Source organism: Acomys minous, assembly GCF_964271855.1.
Source record: "Acomys minous genome assembly, chromosome: 5".
Taxonomy (NCBI): Eukaryota; Metazoa; Chordata; class Mammalia; order Rodentia; family Muridae; genus Acomys; species Acomys minous.
In genome coordinates, this window is record NC_140494.1 from 70,797,504 (window position 1) to 70,810,914 (window position 13,411).

The 13,411-nt window shown below is 41.0% G+C and overlaps 1 long non-coding RNA gene across 1 annotated transcript in view; it reads left to right on the forward strand.

Annotated features, from left to right (window-relative positions):
* The first annotated feature begins 3,077 nt into the window (after positions 1-3,077).
* The window catches only part of LOC311598017, a 33,416-nt gene continuing 23,082 nt past the window's right edge, over positions 3,078-13,411 (forward strand). The window contains exon 1 of the long non-coding RNA XR_014779437.1: positions 3,078-3,220. This is a non-coding gene — a long non-coding RNA (uncharacterized lncRNA). The remainder of the gene's footprint in view (positions 3,221-13,411) is intronic.

Genomic DNA, 13,411 nt, shown 5'->3' on the forward strand with positions numbered 1-13,411 from the left:
TATTATCAGGGAGTTGATCTTCCCCAGCCAATCACCAAGATGCATTTAAAAATGTGTTTTTTAACAACAAATCCACGATGTAAGCTCTGAAATTATCCCCGTTTTACATCTGTGGAAATTAATGTTTGAAGAAGGTAGCTCCCTCAATGTTGCGTAGCTGATTAAGTGGTGAAGCAAGATTTTAACCCATGTATTTCAGGGTCCATGCGTTTGCTGCTGACCCTCCTTCTCCATATGTACGAACATATGCACATGCATGGGGATACTTGCCCGCGCATGTTCTATGTTCCAATAAGTAACCTCATGTGGCTCGTGAGAGTCCCAAACAGCAGGTGAATAAAGGCCCTGTGTTCTTTCTCCAGGGCTGCATGCCCTAGTGCTCATGGCTCCACTTTCCCTAACACACTGTGCACCAATGCCTGCCTGCTTCCTTCTGCTCCAATGACAGGGATCTGACAAAGCACAGGTCACTGAAATCCAAATACAATTCTGGAATATGTTTTATGCAACATCCTTGTTTAAAAAAAAATTCTCTTGCCCGAGTTGTTTAATATGACCCTGGACACAGATCTGAGTGGTTCTATTTCCTTCCCTTATCCTCCCTCGATCAGAGGTTCAAATACATCTAAAGCAATCAAGGCTTGGCCACAGGAGGAAGAGCTGAAGGAGAGTGATTTAGGAAAGGGACTTTAATGACGTCGGCAAGATTTGATTACTGGAGACTTAGGGCTAGGAATGAAGTTCAGTATACCTAGTATGTGTGAGGCTCTGGCTTTCATCTGCAGCGCCAGAAGAAGCAGCCCTGAGGATTTACTGGTTCCATTATATAAGCTAAGAGAAATCTAGCAGCAAGATCGAGATGGATGCGGGGATCAGGGCAGGCATGGATGACGGGAGCAACGGGGATTGATATGCGTTAGGGTTATGGCTCAGTCTGCAAAGTGCATGTTCTGCACACCTGAGGACCTGAATCCAATCCCCATAGAATTCACGTGTTTAAAAGGGAAAGGTTGCCATGGTGCTGTTCTTTGCATCCATGTGGCATGGAGGCAGAGACAGGCAGAACCATGGGCTTACTGGCCAGCTCACCTTCCATATGCATTGAATTCTACACCAAGGAAAGATCCTATCTGAAAAAAGGGAAAAATATAGATATAGACAGACAGACAGAGAGACAGACAGATAGATGTTACCCAAAATATGACAGCTCATGTTCCCCTCTCTTTCACATATACACATATGCACAGATAACTGTAACACATGTGCATCTACAAATACATGAACATGACCATTCGTGAACAAAAATACACAAGATTGTTTGGCTGAGCTGAAGCAAGACTGTGCACTTTATACATAGTGGATGTATCTTTGCTGACTGAAAGATGAGATATCAACTTGCTTAGACTAAATATATATATATATATATATATATATATATATATATATATATATATGCATGTGTGTGTGTGTGTGTACTAATTATATATATACTTTCTAGCATCTCTGTTGGAGAAGTCACTCAAAGCAGAGTGTAAAAATTAGAAACTGTCTGAAAGAAAATCAACACCTTTAGACAGACCAGTGCCTAATCCTCTTGTCCAGTTAGTATCCAATCTCTTTGTTTCATGCAGCTTTGGGATAAATAAGTATCTTTCTTGCCAAAAGAAGGCACGTGAGACCACACTCTTCAGTGACAGGGAATGACATGTGGTCTCATAGGTGGGCAGCACCATCTGCACAGCTGCGGGAGATAGTCTCGTGTTTGCTGCACAGCCTTGTGTCAGCTGCCAACTTCTAGAATGCACCTTCAGGCATATCTCAGCTATGTGAGTCCAAGTTACCATCTCATGGATTTTAGGGGGAGCTTAGGATAGTTAGGTACTTCGTATAGATTATCATCAAGTATTACAACAGATACAGAGCAGAGACCTGAAGAGAGTGAAACGTGAACAGGGCCTTTATATATAGCACTCATTGGCAGTAAAACCCAGAAGTTAACAATGCAGACTTCTCAGTCCCGTGTGCTGTTTTGTTATATCTGCTGCAGCAGGTTTTCCTGACACCACCTACTGAATAAGCAACACTAAGCCCACCATGCAGTCACCTCCCACAGTGGTAGCAGGGGTTCAGCTTGGAAGTCCAACAGCCGGGTTTTCATCGCTTGGAGAACTATATTGCTTATTAACTCTGAAATTGGAAAATGTTTATTTGCAATTGAAATTAGAACACAATTTAACATAAAAGGCTTCCCGGCCTCCAAGATGACCTCCCACACACAATTCCTTTAAGGCTTAATGAGTGATTTGAGTTAGGGCAAGCATAAGTGCAGATTCCGTGCTGGCAAATGCTCCCATCAGTCCACTGGGACCTACATAAATGGGCAGCCAGTATTAGGAGAATCCCTCTTGTTAAATTGATATCACTTCCACAGGCCACCAGGGAGCCAGGTAATTGTGACAGTATTTCTGGGCTAAATTCCAATCATTGCCACTGCAAATCAGAAGCAATGGGAAAGATGTCTTCAGGATATATATATGTATGTATGTATTATTTGTGCCACAGAACAGGGGTAGGAAAAAGAAAATTTAAGATCACAATAAAATTTGTAATGCCAGATTTATTTTCAGTATCACTTAATGAAATTACATCAGTATTTTAAAAGATAACGTCTTCCATTTGCCTCTTCACTAACCTCCAGTTTAGGATGTTATGGGACAGCAGTCATGGTGCATGTTTTTGTATAAGGCTGGATGACAGACACACTAGAAAAGATAGAGGGAAGAAAGAAAACAAGGGAGCCATGAAGGGTTAAGCTTAATTCTCATCGATTTCCCTTCAGCCCCAGATCTACCACTTAATTCTTGCTTCTGTGATAATGTTAATTAAAGCCTTTAGTAAGATTTTCTAAGAGCACAAAATCTGTATGTAGTTTATGTGTGTTTGCATGTGTTTGTGTGCTTAAGTACACATGTATGTGTGCTTACATGCACATGTATGTGTGCAGTGACCTCTTCTATAATGTCTATCTTATTTTATTGGATAAAGTCTATCTCTGCTCTTCAAGCTCACCACTCTGTCTCCTCACCTCTGGGATTACCGGTGTGTGCCCCAACACCTGTCTTTTCTCTTGTGTACTAGGAATCCAAACTCGAGTCTTCACACTTCTATGGTGAACACTTTACATACTGTGCCATGGTGCAAGCCCTGCAAAGAGCATGCGGTAAGTGTTCCTGGTGGTGGGCAGTGGTGGAGGGAGATATTGTAGATGGAGGGCTTCTCTGTCTGCACTGGAGCACTGTTGTTTAATTTCTTTGTTGTTTCAACCACACATCTCTCAGGTATGCTGATGAGGGACTAAAGTAGCTCTGCCTACTTTTCTGGGACACTCAGGTGTTTGGACAAAGTGTAGCTCTAGCTCTGACCCTAATCAATTAGTACCTCTGTGATGACCCTCTGATGATGACCACTGGTTCTAGGTAGTCCAATCTTTTGCCTTAGCCACTTACACTCTAAAGAGCATCTCCTACTTCTCTAGTAATGGTGCAACCTTGGAAATTTCCCCAATAAGTCACTAAAGCAGGCTTCCAAGAACGCCTAAACCCTAGCTCAGCAAGAAGAACCTCTTCCAAGCTCATTTCCTTTTCAGGCACTCTAATGTATTACAAAGAAATTCTTTAGTGTTCCTTTTAAATAGTTTTAGCTTCTTGTCATTCAATCCTTGCAATACTGAGTAATGCTTTATACTAAACTCTCCCTGGGTGGTTTGTCTTCTAACAGGAAGCCAACTGATAAATTGGGAGCAGAAGTTATTCTTCCCAAAGACAGCATTAGACAATTGATCTGATCATACCCAAGTGGAAAACTTCAGTGATAAGCTTCCCAACGAGGAGAAAGTGGACAGTAGTAGCCCACAGCCTAGGACAACATCATAATTAATCAAATGATGATCTGAAGTTGATTGTGATGTGGATACAATTTAAGTGGGTGCCTTGGGAGCTAAGCCATTGGTGCAGTTGATTTCCCCAGTGGTGACAGTCACTCCAAGGCCTATGACTTGGGATTGATTTTGTAATGTACTTTAGTACTTAGAATGCACCGGCACCCTCTGTCCTTTAACTTTTGGCCAATGTCACCCATTTGAGAACTAGAGAGCTTCTGCGGCTATTGTAAAAGGGGTTTCTTTTCCTGAACCTTGAAGGTAAACTGAAAATGAAACAACCACTCAGTTGAATGAGCTGTTAAGTTAGGAGTGAAATTATCAGTCTTTCCAGCTTTCTCATGTAAAATTTAGGGTACTGATTAGGAAACAATAGAATCATGAGAAATTTGGAGGTATCTGTCTGAAACCATACATTCTAAACTTTCAAACTTCCATGCCAAGTTAGGCCTTCTTTATTGGAGAATTAGATTGCTCTCCAATGTCTGAAAAATTAATTAAAATCTTGGGGTATTATCAGCTTGGGAAAAAGCCTTAATAATTTATGCTCATTTTTTCAACAGATACACACTCATACACACACACACACACACACACACACACACACACACACACACACACACAGTCTATACTCTACTGTCCTAGACCCATGGTTAGGGCCATGTCTTACTATACTCCAAGGTTCAGGGCACACAGAAAAATTTATACTCCACATGTTTTCAAGGCTTGCACAGGACCTGCACAGGCTTTTGCACAGGAGACGAAACTCAAGAAGTGTGCCAAGAACTGGAATCTATGTGAGCCAGACAAGTGATGTCACTTAGCTAGAAAAACAAGGAGCAGATGTTTACCATAGAGAGCAGCATGAATATAGCAGTACTCAAAAGTATTTGACTCACATGTATTTTGCAGTGGGCAATTTGTTCATATTGTCCCTCAAAATTAAATATAGTGGGAACTTACTCAAGGGTTTTCAAACAGGTATAATAAACTCTAGGTCTGGGGCCAAAAGTCTAACAGTGAAGACACTTAATAGGTCCAGACATTAGACCTAAGAATGTCTGACATTCTCTGACACTTCTATTCCAATCTCTTCCTTGGAAGAAGTCAAGTAACCTTGAGACGTGACCTTGAACCAGTGTTGCAAGAATCTATAATAAGCAGAATCCCAAGACCTCATGTAAAATGTATTGAGACCACAGCAAGTGCTTAGACTTGTGGAGAATTGTTATATAACAGTCCTGAATTGATATCAGTTCTTGGGGACCTAAAATACTGTGACTAGCAGTATTGAAATCAAATAAAAGATGGACTTGCTTGAAATACAACTCACAGTAGATTTTGTTTATTGTCATGTTGACTCTAGAAGCAGAGTATGAAGGTCATTATGGAAGGAAAGCCCATGAAACATACCTTCCCTGCCAGGATCATTAACAGAAGCAATACTTGGTTCTTGGGAGTGTGAAGAGATTAAGGCTTGCATCAAAGACTTTGAAGTCAGTAGAATTACCTGTCATCTTCCTATCCAACTCTTCAGAGTGATCTTGGAAAACAACCAGAGATTATTGTAACATTCACAGATGGTGACTCTGAAAACTCCTGCTGTTCCTTGTATAATAGCTTAAAGGAACTCAACATGAACTCAGGAACTTAATATGCAGCTATTGACCTGAAAACACTCTTTTACACAACTTCTCAGGAACATCTAATGCGCTTGAGTCACCACAGTGAAAGCACTCAAGGGAAGCACCATACCTTTGCATCCTTCCTCAGAGCACTGTCAGTTTTTCCTCAGAGGGAACCTCAGGTGTCTCCTTCCATAAAAGCATACACCAGACCACAGTATCAATAATGCTATACTTCTTAGGTCTGATGATGAGGATTTAGGGAACAATCTAGATGCTTCAGTAAGACATGTACATGTAGGAGCAGGAGAGAAAACCCACAAAATTCAGGTACTTGATACCTCAATGAAGTCAAAAATGGTTCACTCTCACAGATGTCAAGATAATCCTTCCAAGGTTAAAAGCAGGAGGGGATTCATATCCTGCTACCTACCAGGGACAACAGGAGTGATGGTTGCCAGGCATTCTAGAATTGGGAAGGCAAATTTATACAATATCTCGTGTGCCATTTCATTCTACAGACACATAAAACTCTGTGGATTTTAATTGGAAATCAGAGAAGAAAAGGCTTAAAGCAAGTTTGGGCTGCAGAACCAAACACACTGCCAGTAGTCTTTATAGCAAATAAAGTGATGACTGAGCTAACAGACCTAGTACCTCTGAAAAGCAGGGGCCCTGTATGGAGGAGTTTATCAGCACCAACAATAAAAGAGCAACAGGTACTTCTGAGACTTAGAAGCAACCCTGAGCTAACTTCTACAGCCACCACATTTCCTTGTGAAAAATGCCTTCTGAGTTTCTGTGGGACCTTGGTAGAAAATGAAGGACTAGAGAGAGCATATGAGGTGGCTGTGGGACATGAGCTTTTCCTCATAAACTAGAGTTCTCCGACCTACTTATTTATGAGGGTGGATGGCTGCCACAGCAAGCTGTTACTAACTAAATATCACATCCAGAAGACTAAGCTCATCTGCATCTTGGAGGCCTAAGCAAGAAAGTAGCTCTGGCTCCTTAAGCATGAATTCTCTTGTGTTGGTTGCTTTGTTTTAGTTCATGCTTACAGATCTCTGAGGATATTTTTATACCCAAATTACAGGAAGAATTTCCAGCCACATCAGTCTATATGATATAATGGAACCAGCAAAACCAAGGCAGCCATACCAATAGAGTCTCACTGAAAAAGACACGAAAGCAGCTCTTCTCAACATTCCTAATGCTATGACCCTTGTGTTATATTGACCTCCAGACATAAAATTATTTTGTTATTATTTTATAACTGTAATTTTGCTATTGTTATGAATTCTATGTAAATATCTGATATACAGGCCATCTGATATGTGACTCCCAAAGGGGTCATAACACACAGATTGAGAACCACTACTCTAGAGGGTAGCACTGAAGAAAACTCCTCCCAGTGTGCACCACTTCAGTACTGCATTTGGTTGCTTAGTGTAAGCTCTGATCTTTTAAGAACCAACTTTATTTCAGATTCTTTAATGTCTATACCTTCGTTCCAACCCACCTACCCTAGATAGGAGAGATAAAAAGGTTAATAGGGACAGGAAAAGTAGACCTTTTTCAGACTCAGTTTATTGGGGAGATTCCCCTTTTTGGCATAAAAATTCCAAAAGACCTGATAAACAGCAAACCAGAAATTCAGCAAAAGTGACCACAACCACAGCATCTGGAACTCGGAACCTTGAAGCATGCTCTGAGCATATCTTTCTAGAAGCAACTCAAAGTGAAGTGATTAACAGCCAAGTGATATGAAAGCGATGCAAAAGCAATTGATTTTTGCTATTTGGACTATTTATACTCTCCCGTAGTCCATACAGTTTTACAACTGGAAACACCATACTCCCACAAGAGGCAGTTCCTTTTCTTGGGGAAAGCATCATGTGCCCTCTCACAAGTCTGTTTCCAGCAGACAAACATCATATGCTCACTCACAAGTCATTGGGGATCAAAACAGAAACATGTTTACATTCACTACAAGTTAGAAAAAGTGACAGGAACATGAATAAGGGAGTGATATCTGTAGAAGAGATTTCAAAATGACCCAGCTATGACAATGTTTATGATTATGTAGATCTACTGAAGCAGACTCTTAAAAGCAATTTATGTATAGACAGAAAGCTCTCATGACCTCTCTCTAACCATATAAGTGCTTGGTAACTGTACTGATTAAAAAATTAACTATAGTAGCAAGAACATGAGGACTCAGCAATATCAGTACCCATTTTATTTAGGTACTGGGAATGATCTGGATAATACCATTCTCTAATTCACAAAAAGAAAAAAAAAACAGAAATTAAAGCTGAGTAAATTACATTCTCTGTGGGTGACTAGTGCTGTCTTGAAAAGAAGAAATATGCATCTCCCCTGAAAGAAACATGTCTTCTAGACTTGCTTGAGGTGCCACCATGTTTCTATTGGCATTAGGCACCCATACCTTGAGAAGATGTTTTAACTTCCTACCATGGAATTCTGCACAGCATTGCTACAAATAACAGAACTTGTTTCTTTGCAAAGCAAACACATCCATAAGCTTATTCGGTGTCATTAACTAGTCTCGCTAGAGGCAGCATCATGTCGAACCAGGTGAGTTTGATAGGATAAAAGAAACTGCTAATAAGAAATCCAATTACTACACAGGTTGGAAGCATTCTTAAAACAATAGTAATTTGTTTACAGGATAATATTATGTGCTTTGAGTCACAGACTAGAGTATAATGCTATCTCCCCAGCAGCTAGGTTATGTTACCCTAGGAAACAATGTATAAAGAGGCCCCTTTTCATTAGTATCTAAATAACTTCCTCACTAAAGTATTTTCACTGTGTTTTTATATCTTTTTACATAAAGAATGAATGTTACATTAGGGATGCAATGAATTGGAAATGTCCACCTGAACTCTGGAGTACCTCTTAATACTTCCACACCCAAGATAAAAATTTAGTAAAAACAACAGCAACAAAAATGGATGTTGAATAATAACTCAAACCTTCAGAGATTAAAATTAAGTCATCCTACCACATAAATAATCTCAACTAGCTAAAATTTTGCCTGTCAATGTGGAAGACATACAAAACTGGTGGTGGGAGAAAATGATTAAATACTGACTAGAGCTTTTTGAACAGTTAGAGAAATAAAACTTTAATAGTTCTGTGTGCTCCCTATTTGCTTGTTGCATGCATTTATTTGTATGCGAACTATTTTCTTCTCTGACAATTTTTAAATTTTAGATATAAACTACTGTGGATTAAATTTAAAATGTACTTTAGAGACAACAGAATAATCAGTGGAGCTGTAATGGGATGAAGATGTTATTATATCCAGTGATTGCTAAAATGACTGTGGGAAATATACATCTCGCATTTGGGAAGGGTGAAAATTCCTCATTTGTAAGACTAGCTATGTCTTATTTGAGCAGAAATGGAAGTTCAAACATGCTTGGGACAGTGCTGTATTAGTTCCTTTTCTCTTTGTTCTGACAAAATGCCTCACAAAAGCAACTAAAAAAAGAAAAGTTGGAGCTCAGATTTTATAAAGCAAGAGATACATCATGGTCATGAATGCACGGGTGTCATGAGTGTGAAAAGGCTGGTCCTGAGTGTGAGGAGGCTGGTCACAAGTGTGAAGAGGCTGGTCATGAGTGTGAGGAAGCTGGTCATAAGTGTGAGGGAGCTGGTCATGAGTGTGAGGAGGCTGGTCCTGAGTGTGAGAAGGCTGGTCATGAGTGTGGGGAGGCTGGTCATGAGTGTGGGGAGGCTGGTCATGGGTGTGAGGAAACTGGTCATGAGTGTGAGCAGGCTTGTCTTGAGTGTAAGGAGGCTGGTTATGTTACATCTTGAACAAGAAATCACAGAGAAGTAAATGCCTCCTTACTTAGTTTACTTCCTCCATTTTGTTCAGACTAGGAGCCCACATCCCAGGCTACTCCTCTATCTTCACTTCAATCTGTCTGGAAAAACCTCAATAGACAAGATAAGGTTTGCTCCATGGTGAATGTAAATCTAGTTAATTTTACAATGAATAATAGTCTATACTTCTACCCCTTGTCAATTTGATATGAAAAAAGCACAATCTTAAAAAAGAAAAGATAAAATAAGGAAAAAGAAGCGAAATTATCTAAAGAATAATAAGATAACATAAAATAAGAACAAATAAATCAAAATAGGATGAAACAAACAGAAGAAAAAGAGCCAAGAAAAAAAAAACACAAGAAATACATATGGATGCAGAGATATACACACTAGCACACAAAGGATTTCATAAAAACACAAAACCAGGTGCTATAATATATATGAAAATGACCTATAAGATAAAAATAATTTTTAAAAATTGAGCCTCAGATAAACAACAGGCCATGCCTGCCAGAAAATCAGGCAGCCTGCTTGCAGACTTTCTCCCTCTGCCTGTTCCCCCAGACTCAAACCCCCAGGCCCTTCCCTAGAACTGCAACCCATCAGCAGCTCCAGCCTCCATCTTCTCTCCTGTGGATCCCAAAGCCACCCCCTCCTAGCTCCCTCCGCCTACTCTGTTGATGTACTCCAGCCCCAGCTCCAGCAGGCACTTCCTGCTAGCACACAGGCCTTACCTGCCAGAAGGCGAGGTAGGCTGACTGAAGACCTTCTCTTCTATCTCTGTTTCCTCTCATCCAATCCCCAACACCCATTCTCATCCCTAGCTCTGCAGCTAAACACCTGGGGCAGCCTTCCTTTCCTCCCTGCTCCCATTTCCTGTGTATCCTACAGACCTTCCCCTTCTAACTTTCCTCCTTCCACTTGTTGCTTTGTCCTAGGCTCCGAACTCTTTGCTAGCCCAAGGGCAAAAGATAGGCTGAAGACAGACCCACACCTCTCCTACTGCTCTGAGATCCAATCCTCTCAAACTCACCCAAGACTCTGTAGCTGGAAACATGCTGTGGTCTCCTTTTCCTCTCTGACCACCCACCCTCAAAGGGATCACAAAGAGCCTCCTCCAACCTTCATTTTCCCAACTTATCTCAGTAGGCCAGCCTCCACCACCAGCAGGCTTAGTGTGTGAACACACCAGCTGAACAGGCCAGAAAACAGGCGACAACACGCAGTCTTGCACTGTCCAAAAATCCAGAGAGGAAGCAGAAACCAAGGAACAACACATCCTCCATGTTAGGATTCTGCTTCAGTCTGCCTACCTGGCTCTCCTCTCTACCTCCTTTCTCTACCTCTCCCCTTTTCTCCCCACCCCCCCCTCTCTCCCCCCATTCCACCTTTCCTTCTCCCCCCATGCTCATTTAATAAACTCTGTATAACAAAACAATATCTTCCTTGTACCTTCTATCTATCTATCATTGTTTTAATTTTTACATATAACTCACCCAACAAAGACACATCCAGAAATCAGCCCTAGACCTTCCATCGTCCCAAACCCAGATGCTGAGATACCATCTTAAGAATGCAGTCAATACCACCAGAGCACCATGACTCCACTAGAGCCCAGCTCTCTTGTGCAAGCAGGCCCTGAATATCCCAGCATAGATAAAACACAAGAAAAAGACCTAAAAACAAGTTTTATAAATATGATATAGGTACTTAAAGAGAAATAAATTCTTTAAGGAAAACATAAACAGTATAACAAAATAAATAAGACTGTTCTGACATGAAGTTGGAAATAGAATCAATATACAAAACATAAACCAAAGAAATTCTGGAAAGGAAAATTTTAGGAATTCAAACAAGAACTACAGAGGTGAAGTTCACCAACAGAATACAAGATGATGAAAGAGATGAAAGAAAGAATCCGAGGCATTGATGATACAATAGATGAAATGGATACATTAGTCAAATAAAGTGTTAAATCTAAGAAATTCCTGACACAAAACTGTCAGGATTCTGCCCTGGTCTGCAACCTGTGATGTCACTGCTTACCTTCCACTAGGAGTGGGCCTACCTAGAATTATAAAACGGCAATTCTACGTACCTCTCTTCTTTTTTCTCCTCTCTCTCTCTCTCTCTCTCTCTCTCTCTCTCTCTCTCTCTCTCTCTCTCCTCCTTCTTCTCCTCCTCCTCCTCTCTCCTCTTAGGGGCCCCCTTCCTTCTCTCTCAATGCTCATACAATAAACTTCTCTATATAATATCTGTTGTGAGGCACACACTGCACATCTAATTTTATATTGAATATCTCATGTTTCATATCTCATATTTCACCGGAATTTAAAATTGGTGGCACCTGTACTGGGAAGACTCTTCCATAATAGCCAGACTGTGGGCTTCTTTCTACCAAACTCATTCTGTCTGCCTGCAACGATTTGCCTTCCATTTCAAACTTTATTTGTCTAGCCTGTTCTCACTCTAACACTAATGCCATGGAAGCTCAGCCACAGCAATGGCTGCTTTGAGACCTCACAGCTGCCACAGGGAGCACAAGCCCTGCCTTCAGACCGCAACTCTAAGCTGAGGTAATTTCTGCTGCTCCATTCTCTCCTGCTGCTCAGCTTTCCCAACCCTGTATCCTGGTGGGGCTCAGCCATGGGTGCACAGATCACAGCACAACCCTGCAGCTCCCCTTCCATCACTACTGCTGCTGCTGCTGTCACTCCAGGACCCCCACCTCACGTGCTGAAGGTTGACTGGGAACGGGCAGCTGTCACTGTCGTTTTCTTTTTATTTTATTTTATTAATTTATTCATATTACCTCTCAATTGTTATCCCATCTCTTGTATTCTCCCATTCCTCCCTCCCTTCCATTTTCCCCTTACTCCCCTCCCCTATGACTGTGACTGAGGGGGACCTCCACCCCCTGTATATGCTCATAGGGTATCAAGTCTCTTCTTGGTAGCCTGCTATCCTTCCTCTGAGTGCCACCAGATCTCCCCATCCAGGGGACATGGTCAAATATGGGGCACAGAGTTCATGTGAAAGTCAGACCCTACTCTCCACTCAACTGTGAAGAATTTCCTGTCCATTGGCTAGATCTGGGTAGGGGTTTGAAGTTTACTGCTCGTATTGTCCTTGGCTGGTGCCATAGTTTGAGCAGGATGCCTGGGCCCAGATCCACCCATCATAATGTTCTTCTTGTAGGTTTCTAGGACCCTCTGGATCTTTCTATTTCCCCATTCTCCCATGCTTCTCTCACCTAGAGTGACAGTAGAATGTCCTCCCCTCTGTCCCACTTTCCTGGTAAGTGAAGACTTTCATGGAGCATGCCCCTTGGGCTAGTGTCCAGATATAAGTAAGTATATACAATTTGAGTATTTCTTCTTCTGGGTTAACTCACTCATTATGATCATTTCTAGTTCAAAACCTCCCACCACTGGCTGTTCAGGAGGTAGAGCTATTGCCTTTTCACCATCTTGGCTGAATGTAATCTCATGGATAGCCACCATCTTTGTTTTGGAAAAATAGCAGATATGCTCACCGCATTTACTAAGGGCTCCCAGCCCAGATTAAATCCTTACTTAATTCTGAATACAGCTTCTGTCCTTTCAGACTTTTGTTGCTTGGTCTACCACGATACAGTTAATTACAGGTTTAAAGATACCTAATTCCTACTTCTACATTTTCAAGGTTATATTTTTACCCTGATTCAAAATGTTTTTATTTCTAACTTATGTCTTTACTAATTCCTAGACAAACAAATAAATGCTGTTCCTCCTGTCACTAACTACCCTGTATTCAACTACAGGCTTCCTGGTTAATGGGTTTGATATGGTTTTTTAAATGATTCTATAATGTTCAGCTGTATTAACATTCATTTGTTATGATGTTAAAACTAAAAGCACTGCCTTGTAAATATATTCAGCGTTATTTTCTAAATATGATGTTATTAATCATACAAAAATGGTTCTACTCTCTTTCTATGGACTAT